The sequence below is a fragment of the Rhinolophus sinicus genome, linkage group LG05, assembly GCF_036562045.2.
Source record: "Rhinolophus sinicus isolate RSC01 linkage group LG05, ASM3656204v1, whole genome shotgun sequence".
Taxonomy (NCBI): Eukaryota; Metazoa; Chordata; class Mammalia; order Chiroptera; family Rhinolophidae; genus Rhinolophus; species Rhinolophus sinicus.
Window position 1 is genome coordinate 140,605,860 of NC_133755.1, and position 15,140 is coordinate 140,620,999.

The window sequence follows — 15,140 nt, forward strand, 5'->3', positions numbered from 1 at the left end:
AGACGAGGGAAAGCTTCCCAGGGTTGGGGTTCCAACTGGGCCTTGAAAAAATGATAGAATTCTGAGGGAAAGAAGGGTTAGGGCTTCCAGGAAAGGAACACAAAGGCAGAACACATATTCCATATTAATGATATAGTACAGTAGATTGACATCTGGCTTCTCAAGTGCTAATGTAGTAATGAATGAGGTGAGCCAGGTATGACTAAGAACGTGGAGACAGTGGAAGGCACTGAACACCAGGCTAAGGAATTTGGCTTTTCTTCTCTTCATTGGCTTGTTAATAAAGGGACAAGGCAAAGGAAGCAGTATCTCCATCAGCAGCACATTCATTTGATGTGGATTAACACCTCCTCACCAATCGAGAAAGTATAGGAGTGAAGCCACTGGAATTTGCAAACCACAAGAGAGCCTGAAGGACATAACTTACCAAGAGAATAGAGACAGGGTGCAAGGACAGCCACAGAATTGACATTTTCAAGTAGGAAACAATGATAAAAGATACAGAATAACAGAATGTTAAAAAGAGTTCATCGATAACTAAGCTCCTATATCTGAAAATAATGAGCTGCTTGCTCAGTTTGTATTTCTAAGAGATTAGCCAATAAACTAGACAATAAAAAGGTGAAAACCTCCAAACTCTGAGAGCAAACAAAATAAACTATTAACAGAAATCGGCATCTTTCAAATATCCATGTGGCTATCTATAGGTAACATATCACACAGTTTCTGGAATAAAATTAAAATTGAAACAAAAACCAAATTTTAAGTGACAATATCTGAAATCGTTATTGCGTCTAAAGAGATACTATGATGCATGGAAATGAAGGAACTAGTAGGTGTTTATTTACCTTTTCAGTAGAATTTAAATTGGGCAGGATTTCACAAAAATATAGTCAGTAACTTTTTCTGGGGATTAGAGAAGAAAGGATTGGGAAAAGTGCCCTGGGCTTTGTTGCGGGAAAGGCGATCTGGCTCATTTTTAATTTCCCTTTAAAGCCCTACTTTTCAGTATAAAGCAGATGGAATCCTTATACAACTCCATGAAAAGCCTACTATTTTTGGGTACCTTAAAGATGGAAGCTCAGAAGAAAATGAAAGTGCTTAAATTCATCAGATAAAACCCCACCAGCACATTCAAAAGGAGCAGGTACTTAGAAATCTTAAAAATACAAGGTAAGAGGTCTTTCTGTGATGGATTTCTGATCCCCAGCCTCCTCTGGGCTGCTGTTCCCTCTGGCTCAGGCTGATTGATGATTTTCTAACACTTCATGGTCTGCTCCCACCACTGTGGCTGAGACTCCCTATGTTTGTTTCATTCCTCGTCTCTCAGAAGCTGCCATTCTCACTGCTCACTGCCATTCTCATATACAGAAAAGACTTCAATGTTCAACCCTGCCCGCCCCATACTTACTGAATGAGAATAGGGCCTAGGGATATGCATTCTGTAAGTTCCTCAGAGGATATTTATGCGCCATGGCCCTAAAGCTCTTTCCTTATCATCAGCTAAGACCCTGTTAGTGGTTCTGCCAGGGTGAATGGAAGAACAAGGCTGATGTTTACGATTCGTGGACTGTGTGAGGTACTGGGCTAGGACGTAGTGGGCACTATCTCCACCTTCACAATTTAGAATCTTATTTAAGAGATGGAACAAATTTAGGATTAAGAGTATAGATTCGTGAGCCAGACTGACTGCCTGGGTTCAGATTCCAGCTCTGCTGTATTAGCTCTGTGACACTTACGCTCTATGACTCAGTTTCCCCACCTGTTACATGGGAAAAATAATGACAATACCTTATGGCATAGTGCTGGGTGTTGTGTTGGGAAATCAAACCACAAAAAAGATACAGTCCCTGACTTGCAAAGAGCTCACAAGTCAGTAGAAAAGACCAGTATCTGCCCACTCTCCCACCCAGCTGACTTCACGTGGCTGTATAAGTCAGGCTGTGGCAAGGGAGATGATGAGGCGGTAACCAAGTGCCATGGGAGCCCAGAGATAGGACCAATGGGGTTACTTCCCAGAAAGTTAAGTCTTGAGTGGAGCCATCAGAAGGAGTCAAAGTGGCTTTGTACCGTCAACACTTAACACAGAAATAACTGCAAAGCAAAGACAAGCAGGCTGGAAAACAGGCAGGGGTAGGGAACCCCAGCTTTGGAGCAAAAGCAGGCATGAGTTTAGGAGCAAGATAGACCTAGCTTCTCTAGTGATTAGCTGTGTGACAATGGGCAAGTTACTTTACCTTTTGGGGCCTCAGTCTCCCCATCTGACCAATGGGGATAATAATATCTGCCTTAGAGTTGTTACAATTAAGGGAATGACTGTATGTAAAGCACTTAACAAAGCCTCTGGGGTTCAATAAAAATGGTAGGCATTATTATTTTTATGGTGGATTTAGTGAGGAGCTGTGGTATGCTACTGTGTTTCCCTGAAAATAATACCTAGCCGGACAATCAGCTCTAATGCGTCTTTTGGAGCAAAAATTAATATAAGACCAGGTATTATTTTACTATAATTTAAGACTGGGTATAACATAATATAAAATATATATAATATAATATCGGGTCTTATATTAATTTTTGCTCCAAAAGACGCATTAGAGCTGATTGTCTGGCTAGATCTTATTTTCGGGGAAATGCGGTATGTGCTTTTTTACACTATCACACAGAGGGGAATACAAGGCCAGAAATAAGCAGCCCTCAGGAAACACCTTCTGAATTGAAATAACCATCAGGCTAAGACTTTCCTATACTAGTTTTCTTCCTCTCCCAGAACTGACAGTTAATAGGCACTCCATACACATTTGCCCCAACTAACGAGGCGCTACTTGACATCATGGGTCCACAAGGGCAGAATATATGATGATCTCTGCTTCCTGAGAATACGGAAGAAGAGGAAGGACCCCAGTCTGCTTCACATCCAGAGTGAGGCACGACGCAGGTCATTCTAGAAGCAGGGTGAGATGAATGGGAAAATGCTCTTGTCCAATCATTACAACAACTCAGAGCCTTATAAACATTGTTAAAGTTTCATGAGTCAGTAGGCATTATCTTTTCTTCCCACGTTTTTATTAGACCATAAATCCAGTTCAATTTATATCCTTCTAGGATTACTGCGTTCTAATCAAGTCCGGAGTGCCACTTAGGCCTAAGTTGTCTGCGCTGTATGTCACCCAAATCCATTTGGATAATACTGTTCAGGCTACATGTGTCTTAGTAGCTCAAAATTAGATTCGTTCAACTAGAAACACACACACATACAAAATTGCATTCCTTTAAATAACTCAAATCACCCCCTTTTCATAGGAACCAAGTCATAACTTAGGTTTTTTTTTTCCTCCCCCATAGTTTATTCCACCTTCGGAAAGTCATGACGACATTCTGAAGTCCAACTCAAGGGATTTACATTGTAAATAGGTTAAAATTCCAGTTATCTGACTAAAACAAAGAAACCATTTTATAGGGCTAACTTCAAAGTGCTTTTGTTTTCTATTTTCAAGAATAAAAAAGGCTCTGCATTTCTTCAGAAGACAAGCTAACACTGCTGTTTTCAATCATACTATATAAATGAATTTCGCACCTTTTCCCATAACTCTTGATTCAGAACTGGCAATCACCCTAATCTCTTTCTAAAATAGTCAAAATGTCCTTTTATGCACATAATACATTTCCATCTTTTCTTCCCTAAGGGACATATGTGTTATACGCACGTGTATGTATATATGTGCATGTGTTTTGTGTATATATTTTGTGTATATACATACACGCACACATACACATTAACAGCAGCAGCAAACACACAGCGTTTCCTATGTGTGGGGTACTATTTTGAGTGCTTTACATTAATTAACGCATTGACTCCTCACACATAATCCTCCTTGGAGGTATGAACTATTATCCCCATTTTAAAGGTGAAGAACGGGAGGCACAGATATTACGTAACTCGGCTCAGCTCCCACAGCTGGGACGGGGCAAATCAGGATCCTATTCTAAGTATGGTCCTGGGTTGAAAGGCTTGCAATCTAGCTCTAAGTGGTGACACTGCCACCTTGGTCAACTCACTTAGCTCTATGGACCTCATTTCTCCTCGTAAGTGAAATGGACACGCTGGACTAGCTGATGGTTAAGTCCCTTAGGGTTGTATGTTTTGCAGGTTTCGATATATGTTTCTACCTTGGTCTGGGGAGCAGCAGAGTTTTAGACTTCCACCTCCTATTCTGGTGATGCTGCTCTGCCTGGGTCCAGAGATCTCTGGTGCCAAATCCAACTGTACTTGTCATCCTTAATCTTGCTTAACCTCTGGGGCATAACCCTCTCCCCTGGGGATCAGGGCCACCTCTCTCCCCAGGGCCCGCCAATACTCTAGCTGCCCCTCTCCCATTCAGGGCCTGGGCTCCTCTTCCTCCTTTGTTCCCAGGTTCTTGCTCAGCCCTGTCTGCTCTATCTGCTTCCCACGTTCGCCCAAAGGGATATAGCCCACATCCATGGCTTCAAGTATTTTGCAATTTGCTGCTAATAGATTTGTATTTGAATCCTACTCCTCATTCCAGACCCATCTATTCAACCGCCTAGAGATACCTTGTCCTGAAAGTCCAATGTCCATGATACGGTCGTCACTTTCCACATCCTGCTTTTCTTACTGTATTGCTGGTTTGCAGGTCTCTCTTCACCTAATTTTCCAAGAACCCCTCTCCTGCACCCCCTCCCCACATGCTACCCGCTCTCTTTCACTCTGTCTCTTTTGCACCATTCAGACCCTCATCTATTGAGCATCTGAGTTACCATAACTACCTTCCCTGTATCTTGAACACCTCTGCTCAATGGCCCCCTGTGGCCAGGTGATCTTTATAAATTAAAATAAGATCAAAGCAGCACCTCCACTGACAACTCTTAAATGGCATTCCTGACCAAATACATACAAGAATATTCTCAGGCTTTCCTCCAGCTCATCACCTCCCTCTGTCCATCTCTCTACCACCCCCATCCACTCTGAACTACTTGCAGTTTCCCAAAAGGTCTACGCAATGGCCTTCTGGGGCAATGGCCATCCCACAACACTCAACAAGGCAACTCCTACTCTTTGACTCCTCTTTTTCATCTTGAAGACACCTCCTCCTCCAGCCTTCTCTGCCTGGCCACCCCACTGTCCCAGCTCATTTGTGGAGGCCAGGTTCCCTCCTGTATGCTCCGTTGCTCCTGTGAGAATCACTAGAATCACAGCGTTTGTCACAGTAGTCAGAGACTGCCTCCTACAGGTAGGTTCCTTGGGGCCAGATCAGACCTCTTCGCCCCTGAAGCATCTAGTTCAATGTCTGGCACAGGGTAGATGCAATGAGTGAACACTGCTGAATGCGTAAATATACAGGACAATTCACAGTCTCACACAGATCTATTTGTGGATCACTAGAAAAACCCAGCTTAAAGTAAAAGTATTTCCAGTATCAACATACTTTGCTTTCCCATTTTTAAATTGAATTTTACTGTTTATTTTCTAGGTGAGCAATAGATGAGGGTCAAATGGAAGGAGTGGAGGTAGAAATGAACATTTTTAAAATTTAAATATAAAGTTCTATTTCCCAACAACCATAAGTATCAATTTCCAAAGCATTTATACAAACCCCCACTTATGGCACGTGACACATTCTAATTATCAATTTTGTGTATTGCATACTGGCTAAGAACAAGGGCTGTGAAACTAAACTAATTGGGCCTGAATCCTGACCATACCACTTACTAGTTATGTGCTCTTGAGTTAGTTACTTAACCTCCCTTGCCTCAATTTCCCATCTGTAAAAGGGGGATTACAAGTGAAATCACTTCATATCGTTAGTGTTAAAATTAGAGTTTAAACAGTGCTTGGCAAATAGTGAATGTTCAATAAAAGTTAGCTATTATTTATCATTCTTATATCCTCCAGGAGACTGTAAGCTCCTGAAGAGCAAGGACAGCAGATGTATTCATTTTCACAACCTTATCTCCCAGTGCCTTGCACACAATAACATACTGGGCTAATGTTTGCAGAGCAGATGAATATAATGAACTGTTTATAGCAAAAATATGTGCATTATTAAGTATGATGACTAGTACAGACAGAATTGTTCCAACGGTTTGGAGGCCAGTGGAGAACAGGGGCTATTCAGAGCATTAGCAGTTCGCCCTACTCCTGGAGTTCTGGAAGCTCACTTAAGAGCGGGTAGCATGTGGGGAGGGGGTGCAGGAGAGGGGTTCTTGGGAAATTAGGTGAAGCTCACTTAGTTCTGGACTGCTTAAGGTTCACAGTCAACAAGTCAGGGCAGCTGTGTGATGTTGGGGGCTAAGGGGGGACTGAAGAGCCAGGCTTGTTGAGATGCCCTTCCCACAAGCATGACGCGGGGCAAGAAGTTTCTCTTCTGGCCTACGCTTAATTTCCTCTTCCAATTAAGAGAAGGGAGGACTGTGATTTCTAAGGACCCACCTACCCACTTTTTTGGGGAGTCCCTAAAATCAGCAAATAAAAAAACCAAGCTAATAAAGGTGCACCTGGATAAACACACAAAAAAACATATCAAAAGCAACACAGGAAGCCTCAGATCACTGCATTACAAGGGATTGCTGAGTGGGAACTGGACAAAAAGCAAGGTGTTTTGAAACATGTTTAAAATGAAAAGATCTAAACTTACAAAATCAAAAGAACAAAAGCAGTGATGGGTATAGGCACTAGGTTTACATTTAATTCTCATCAGCCTACAAACTCCTTGAGGGCAATGACTGTGCCTTATTGAGTGGCGGTGTCTGGCAAAGCTGCTGGCCAAGAATACATTTCCTCTTGATTTTTCACCTGGTACATAGTCAACCTCTATTTCCCAGGCTCCCTTGCAGTTAAATGTAGCCATATAACTAGCTCTCCTGTAAAGGATGTTAAATGGAAGTGATGGGTGCCATTTCCAGGCCAAGACACTTAAAAAGTAGGTGCACTCCATCCATTTCCTCTTTTGTCCTCCTGCCAACTGAAAGCAGGTTACAATGGAGCACCCGTGGGATGGTGAAGCATGATGCCTAGAATCACCGCATGGAGGAAAGCCACACAATGATCACAAATACCCATTTTAAACTATTACACGAGGAATAAGGAATGTCTATTGCTTTTTGAGCTATTATAGTTTTGCAGGACTACTTGTTATAGCTGCTAACATTAGCCTAATTAATTCAGGCGTCTAGCACATACCAAAGACCTAACTTACATTTGTTGAAACAAGATAAATCAAGTCCAAGTTCCTTCTCTCAATGTGCTGATCAACTAACAACAGACCCCTGCCAAACAATGCCTGCTGCTGAAATTTGAAAACAAAATTGGAGGGGAAAGAATGGAGAAAGCTTCACAGAGGAGATGACTTCTGAGCTGGGCCCCAAAGGTTAAATAGAACCGAATCCAATCAGATGGGTTGAAGATTCCAGACCCAGAAAAAAACAGAGTAAAGGCACAGTAAGCCAAATGTGCATTTGTTCACTTTTCAAACTTATCATTAAGTCCCTAACTTGGTCAACAGAGTGCGAATTTACTGTGCACTGACTTTCCTTCCTGGGTCTGGCATCAAACAAACAACCCTTTGTTTTTTACAGTGAACTCATTAACCCTGTTGCTTTCTTTAATATAAAAAGTTCCATGATGAATGTCCTTAGAAAGTACAGAAGTAAATGTTTAATGAATCACAACAACTCTTTTCTAATAAAAACCTTGAAGAACAAAGTTGAGAGCATTCTATTACTTATAACAAAGAGCTACGCTCTTAGGAATCAACCGTTTCAACCTACCTTATCACATTATCGATTAAGCATGTAATAGTCATTGGCTTCTAAAACGGAACATTAAGCCCCCAGATTTACATTAACATTTCCTGTTTAAGAGGAACACCAAGCAGGTGGTTTAAAGTTCAATCAAAAGATTCTATACATCCTTTGCTCCTAACTAAGCGTACCCAAAACCTGAAATAGTTAATAAACCATTTCCTCCTAAAATCTATGAGCCTCTTCATCACAGGACCCATGGGGCAGGGACTCAGGAGAAAGCGCACAAAGGGTGGAAGGTATGTCTGTCACTCGGTTGGTGAGAGGAAGGATGTGGGTCTCTGAAGGCTACCCTGAAGCAGGGAGGAGGCAGGTTCCAGTGGTCTTTCAAACATCAATTTAATGCTGTGTTATTAATGCCCCCAGGAACTTGTTTGAATATAAGGGCAAAGCAAAAACACTGGGCAGTCAGGATTTCACTTCAAAGGACTTTAGCACTCCTCAGACTTGAGAGAAGAAGCAAGTCAAGTGGCTTCACTCATTATCAAACAGCAATTTAATTCTCTGATTCAGAAACAAAATCTTCTGCCCCACACCAATTTATCCTACCCCAGCTCTTAGTACCTATACCCCTAAAAGAGGTGTTTAAAACAAGGCAGGGGGCGGGGGGTAGGTGGCTAGCTGCCTTGAAAGTGAAGCAACTCTTAAGATGGCTGGAATCGTTTCCCCTTTAAATCTAAGAAATACTGCGGCTGCCAGTCAACACTACCGGTCCATGAATACAGCAAAACGCTAGCACCTGCCACCCTGCATCTGGGGCCATTTATTTTTTGGTAAATGTGGCAGGAAAGACTCTCAGAAAGAAGATCAACTGCTTTATCTGAGAGAAAGGGCGCCCCAGGAAAGAGAAACAAGAAGCATTGCGCCCATCCTTGGGTACTTTGTGTGTCTCCTCTCCAGGCACTGAAAGAGCTCTTTGTGTCACACACACACACACACACACACACACACACACACACACACACACGGCGAGTCTGTGTGATTTATTGGGGGAGGAGGGGCAAGAAGGGTGATTTTATTATCCCTCTTCTCACTGAGTCCCAGCAAATCTCCGCCCGGGCCCAAGCTCGGTGGCCTCTTTCTGGCCCAGTCCCCTCCGCCGGTGGCCGCAGAGATAAGAGAGGGGAGGCGACCAAACAAAAATAGTCATCGATCTAGGGAAGTAGAGAGGAAATCCAGCGAGCAGGGAAGGGAGGAGAAAGGAGCTTGAGGGAAAAAGGGTGGGGAGCAGAGGAAGAGGAGCGAAGTCTCCAGCACTGGGGACAGGGAAGGGGTGGGTGGGTGGTGGCACAGGAAGAGTGAAGGGGAGGATGGGGGAAGTGCAAGGGAGGTGCCAGAAATAGGCAGGAGGATGCGATCGGTAAGGAGACGGCCGCAGAAGGAGGAGGCCGAGAGATGGAAGAGTGGGGCAGGGGTGGGGTGGGGAGCGAAGTAGCACGGGGCATCAATTATTAAGTGGTTACATCATCCCTGACATTGAAACAACACACACAGCCTGGGTCCCCGCGGGGGGCCCCGAAAGGAGGGCGGGGGCGGAGTCTGGGCCAGCCTGGTCTCCAAGCCTATTCCTATTCTCACCCCGCGCCCGCTCACGAGAGAGAAAATGGGCCCCTATTCCTGCGGTAACTCGGGGCCGCACCCCGCAGAGGTACCTCCGGCTCGGCTGCAGGAAGACTCCGAACGGGGCCAACTCCCCGGCAGCCCCGCGGGGCGCCCCAGAGGCGGCGGCGGCGGCCAAGAGACTGCAGCGCGGGGCCCCACGGCAGGGGCAGCGGAGCGCGGGGGTGCCTGCAGCCTGTTTCCGCAGCATCCCCGCGGCCTCCCTCAGCGCATCCCAGGCCGCTTACCTGTTCGGCACTCAGGCTCCGGAACCCATTCACATGGTCCTCTCCCCGCCCTCCTCCAGCGCGGCTCAGGCAGCTCCGATTGCTTCGGCGGGCCCGGGAGCCGGTGGGCCTTCGAAGAGCGCCGAGGGGGCGGCGCCGGGTGTTCCCGGCCCGGCGGCCGGATCCCTTCCTGGCGCGGGCGGCGGCCGCCGGGCGGTGCGGCTCAGGCGGCGGCTTTGTGTGCGCCCGGGCAGTCCACGGTGCGCTGGGTGAAGCGCTGCGCGCCCGGACCGCGAAGGACGCGCTGCTGCGAGGGCAGCCTCGCCTCTGTTCCCGCGGCCAGCGGGCGGGCGGGTCTCCGCGGCCTTCGGCTCACACGACCCCTCCTCCTCTCCCGCGGCAGCCCCCTCCCCGCCGGCTCCGCTCTTGACAGATGGCGCAACTGCAACGACACGCCGCTGCTGCCGCGGCTGCTAGCAGCTACCAGCGCTGATGCTCCAGCCCTTCAAGCCCCAACCCGGAGTGAGGAGGGGGCGGGACGCACCCTGAGAGTGGCAGGCCCCGCTACCCTATCAACGGGCCCCTCGGGAGCTACAAGCGGCGACCATTGGTGTCGAGGCGGGGGCGGGACTGAAGTGGGTGGGGCCACCGAGTGGGTTGAGCGTAATTGTGGCCGCGGGCATCCTGGCGTGTTGTGTTGAGATGGGATGGGATGCAAGGTTGGAGGAGTTGTGTGTGTGTTTTTAAGTATTGTGTGGACCTGTGAGGTAGTGGGTTAGGGTGGGGAAGGGAGGGGAGAGAGTGAGCTGCAGTTTCTGCTTTGCGGAAGGTTGCAGCCGCCACTGCAGAAAGAAATCTGCCATTCCCCCCAAACCATGGGAACCTGTCTCAAGAAAGGGCTATCTTGCCTTTTGGGTGTCTCTTAATTTGAAGGTGGAAAGATAAATTGGGAAAGTGTTAGGGTGCTGAAAGCATTTTCTCTGATCAAACCGAAGAGTGAGAAGCAAGGTAGAATCTCATCACAGAACCCTGGAAAAGCGAAGAGAGCCCTGGAAACGCACAATTAATATCACTAATAATAAGGAGGAGGAGGAAATTAGGATTAATTTATTAGTCTCCTATTTTCGTGGACACGTACACACATATATATTTACGTTCAAGCCAAAGTCTGGAAGAAGTATAACTGAAATGGTGAGAGAGGGCAGAGAGGGCAGGCAGTGATGAAGGAATCTGCAATCACAGAGTAGAGATTTGTTTGTGTAGCTTTTTCCAAAATCATGTTTACTTGTAGCCATTGGTTGTCGTGGTTTCTCATGACATTCAGCCTTCTTATGTATTTTTTTCTTTTTCCTTCACTGAATCTGAGCTTTTGCTCAGATTTTCCTTGATGAAATAATAGCGGGTTTAGTATACATTTGGGAGTGCATCAGTCCTTATTTCCTATCCAGCTTTTCTATGGCAGGATGTAACTTCATAAAAAGAAACACTTTGGCTTCCTGATTTTCTTCATAGGTAATTCCTGTTTACTGAAAGTTCTACTTTAAGGCATGCTTTGATTGATTCTCCTTAACGATTTTGGCAAGAACCCTACCATCCCCCTTCAGCAAATCTAATGTTCTGAGAAATGTAAGTGAATTGGCTTCTGCTTCTGTGCTCAAAATCTATAATATTATCTTTCCTGCCCACTAATTTTTTAACTGCAATTTAAAAATATCTGCCTCTTTTGCTGTTTTGACAGGTACTTTTTTCCTTTTTGTACAAAGCACTTTTTAAAAAGTTGCTAACATTTGTTAAATGAGCCCCATGTTATGGATGAGGAAACTGAGGACAATAGAAGTTAGTACCTAAACTCAAGGTGATAGTATAGGATAGTTACTGTGGTTTTTATTTTTTTCTTTCCTTAAACAAAATGATAAGTGAAACCATGTTTAAAGTATGTGTCTGGTAATTCATTCTGTAGTCCCAAGAAGTGGAACCAAAACTAGGACTAGAAGATTTCCATAGAAGATAATTGTTTATCTCAAGAGAAGGGACTCCTTTTCCTCGGTACTAGCCTGTCATGGCTGTTTTAGGTTTATTTGAGTGTGTAACTGTCTACAGCAATGGTTCTCAAACCCTAGTGCATATCAGAAAGGGAGTTGTTAAAACACATATTGGTGGCCCCCACACCCAGAGGGTCTGATTCATTAAGTTTGGAATGAGGCCCACGAATTTGCACTTCTAACAGTTCCCAGATGCTGCTACTGCTGCTGGTCTGTGTACCACACCTTGAGAACCACTGGCCTAGAACCAGGCTATCCAGTGTGGTAGCCACTAGGCACATGTGGCTATTAAGCACCTGAAATGCACTTGACATTTGAAATGTGGCTAGTGCAAATTGAGATGTGCTGTAAATGTAACAGACATATTGTATTTCAGAGATTTAGCATGAAAAAAAGAAATGCAAACCATCTAATTAATGTTTATGTTTATCACATGTTAAGAAGATAATAGTCTGAATATAGTGTGCTAAATAAGATATATTATTAAAGTTAATTCACCTATTTCTTTTATTTTTTTTTAATGTAGCTACTATCAAGTTTAAACTAGCTCATGTGGCCCATGTTATGTTTCTCTTGGACAGCACTGGTCTAGAGTTGTTTTTGATTACAGCGCCACAGTGCACACTGTTGAGAACACTTTGATGAGGCAAATCACTTACCCTTTCTGGACCTGAGTGTTCTGATACATAAAATGGGGAAACAGTAAAACAGATCTTACAATACTTTTGTAAAGACGAAATGGACATGGAAGCAGTGTGTGCATACCTGCCTCCTTTTCAAAGATGAACTGTCATGCACCCTCAGAAAAACCACTCTGAAAGTACAGACCCCTTTGGAAATCCATGTGAGAATCACTTTTTCTTACTTGAAATCTGGAGTAGGTGGGGTGAGGCATCTCATTGGTTATGGTTTCTTCAAGAGGAGTCACTTTTTAGCGTCTGTAACTCTAATAGCTTCTTACTCTAATTAGTGAACAAAAAGAAGAGACAGTGCAATTAAAATGACAGATTAACCTGCTCCCATTAGGACTTCATCCTGTTTTTGTAATTCTTTCTTTGCTTAGCTGTTTATCTGTTGCCCTTTTTAAGTGTAGCTTTAAATAGATTTGGCCTCCTAGGGAGGATTTGGTAATGTACATTGAACAAGTATATAGGGTACCATGAAAGATTTTTGATACTCTTCCCGGTTTGATCTGTGCATGTTGCTACAGAGATGTTGACTAAAGATCCATGACACTGTCCCTGGCCTACTTGAGATAAATCACATTGTCATCTACACCCCCCAGTTTTGTTTCATTTTCTTATGGGCAGCTTATATTATAGAAGTTAGAATGTAGGCATTGTTCTAGAATTTCTCTTTGATTTGACTGGTACTGGTTATTTTTAGTTTTCTGTTTCTTTCACCTTAAAGTTTCCTATTTCTATCTGGGCTTTCTTTGTTTTATCTTAACTGATGTTTTTATTCTCTTGCCTTTAAAGTAGCATTGTCCTTATTTTTAATTTTACTAGTTAAAATATTTTCTTGCCTTATTGTTACATTTGAGTTTTAATTTTCTGTTAAGTGTTAACTCAATAGCAATACATACAGTGAGGGTAAGAATCCTTGATGTAGACTTACTACAAGAAAATAAAGCTGAATACTCTAGTTGAAAAACATGTGAAAGCAATTGCATCCCAAAATGGCCAGTAAATATGTGAAGAGATTCAACTTCCCTTGTAACCAAAGCAATGCAAACATATAGTTTTTCAACTACCTGGTTGGCCAAAGACTGAAAGGACATAGGGAAATTGATACCCACACCCTACTAGTGGGAGTGTTCATTAGTATAACATTTCTGGAAGACAATTGAATAACATTTATGAAAAGCCTTTTAAAAACTATATAACTTTGACCCAGCAATTTTACTTTTGAAAAAGAGTCAAACAACTGCAAAGGTATACCTATGAGGTAAGTAATTAGAGCATTGCTTATAATAGTGCAAAATTGAAAAAATTCATTGAGAAGGGATTTGGTGTGCAAATTATGTTATATCTATAATAGAACACTATATAGCCATTAAAATGATGATGTCACCTATTTATTTATTGGAAGATTTTCACAATATATTGTGAAGAGAAAAAAGTGAACAACAAATTAGTATGTGTAGATATAGGTATGTATGTTTATACACTACATATATTCCATGTTTTTAAACATATCTATATATAAATTTGCATAGAAAAGTATGCAACTGTACACACAAAAAATTTTTAAGTGATTTTCTCCACGTTGTCAGATTATAGGTCATCTTTATTTTTCATCTTTTTCTTAATTTTCTGAACTTTTTACTTTGGGCACTTATTAGTTAACAGATGAAACAGTAAAACTGTTTTTAAACTTTTTCCTTCCTTTACTACTTTAATTTTTTTCTTTTCTCTTCCTCCTCCGATTCTCTGCTGTTTTTCTTCCCTTTTGAACAACACTTGCTGCAGGTGTGGTATCCAGAAGAGGCTCCGTGCCAGGGCTCAGAAGGTAGGATGACTTCTGCTCCTATCCAAAGGCAGCCACCATTCTAGCTTTTCTAGTGGATGTCCCAGGACTTGTAAAAATGACTCTCAAAAAACTTCACTGTCAGAGCAGGAGGCCACTGGGAAACTGGTACCCAAGCTAGCCTCTCTGTACTGGGCACACCTGATTTACTGTGAAACGCTTACGTCTGATGTCTCATATCATCAAGTTCTAATAGAAAAAGCTACCTATTTTAAAACCCATGATGTTTAAAGCATAGTCAGTAGATTTAGTGTACATTGGATCTGCAGCTTGCCTTGAGCCAGGAAGAGATGATCCTGGGAAAAATCTCAGATGGGAAGGGAAGGACCCTTTGTAAACCACCCCAATCTGAGCTTTGGAAGGTGTGAGGATAGGTGGTGTCCAAACTGCCTTTGGAAGAGGCCCAGCTGAGCTTCTGAAGCTGGGATTCAGGTACTTTTATACCAACTCTCTCTTTTTAACTTTGTCCAAACTGGATAGTAGCTTCTCCTGGCAGGGCCACAGCAGAACCCTCTTGGTGTGTGGCTCTCCAGTTTTCTTCCATCTTAAAAAGGTGGAGACTGGGCTAAATAGACATCATAGAGTTATTATAAACATGGTTTTAGAGCCCAGGTTCACTGGACTGCTGCTGGGTGCTCTCAACATGTGAGCGTCAGTACTGTGTAAGCTGGGCCTGTCAGGAGGGATTGAACTTGCAAAGGAAGAGGCCTGGATCCCAAACGTACAACCCGGATGGTAGGAAGGGTGATGGTGATTGAGATGGTCTTCTTTGATTCTTTGTCTGACTCCTCGGGGGAGGCCTGAGTTATTACCCGGTGTCATTCAAATGTCAGGAAATGAGACTTAGTCAACCGTGAGAATATAGATGGAAACACTTCTAAGTTCATATTTCGTGTAGTAGTTATCTTTCAACAGATCTCCTACA

At 43.5% G+C, this 15,140-nt stretch overlaps 1 protein-coding gene across 3 annotated transcripts in view; it reads right to left on the reverse strand.

Annotated features, from left to right (window-relative positions):
• Positions 1-10,158, reverse strand: part of FYN (FYN proto-oncogene, Src family tyrosine kinase) — a 204,055-nt gene extending 193,897 nt beyond the window's left edge. Inside the window, exon 1 of one of the 3 annotated variants that reach the window (XM_019735019.2) lies at positions 9,666-10,158. The gene's annotated coding sequence lies outside the window, so the exon portion shown is untranslated. The remainder of the gene's footprint in view (positions 1-9,665) is intronic. The other 2 variants (XM_019735015.2, XM_019735017.2) reach the window with 2 other exon arrangements.
• Positions 10,159-15,140: the final 4,982 nt, after the last annotated feature.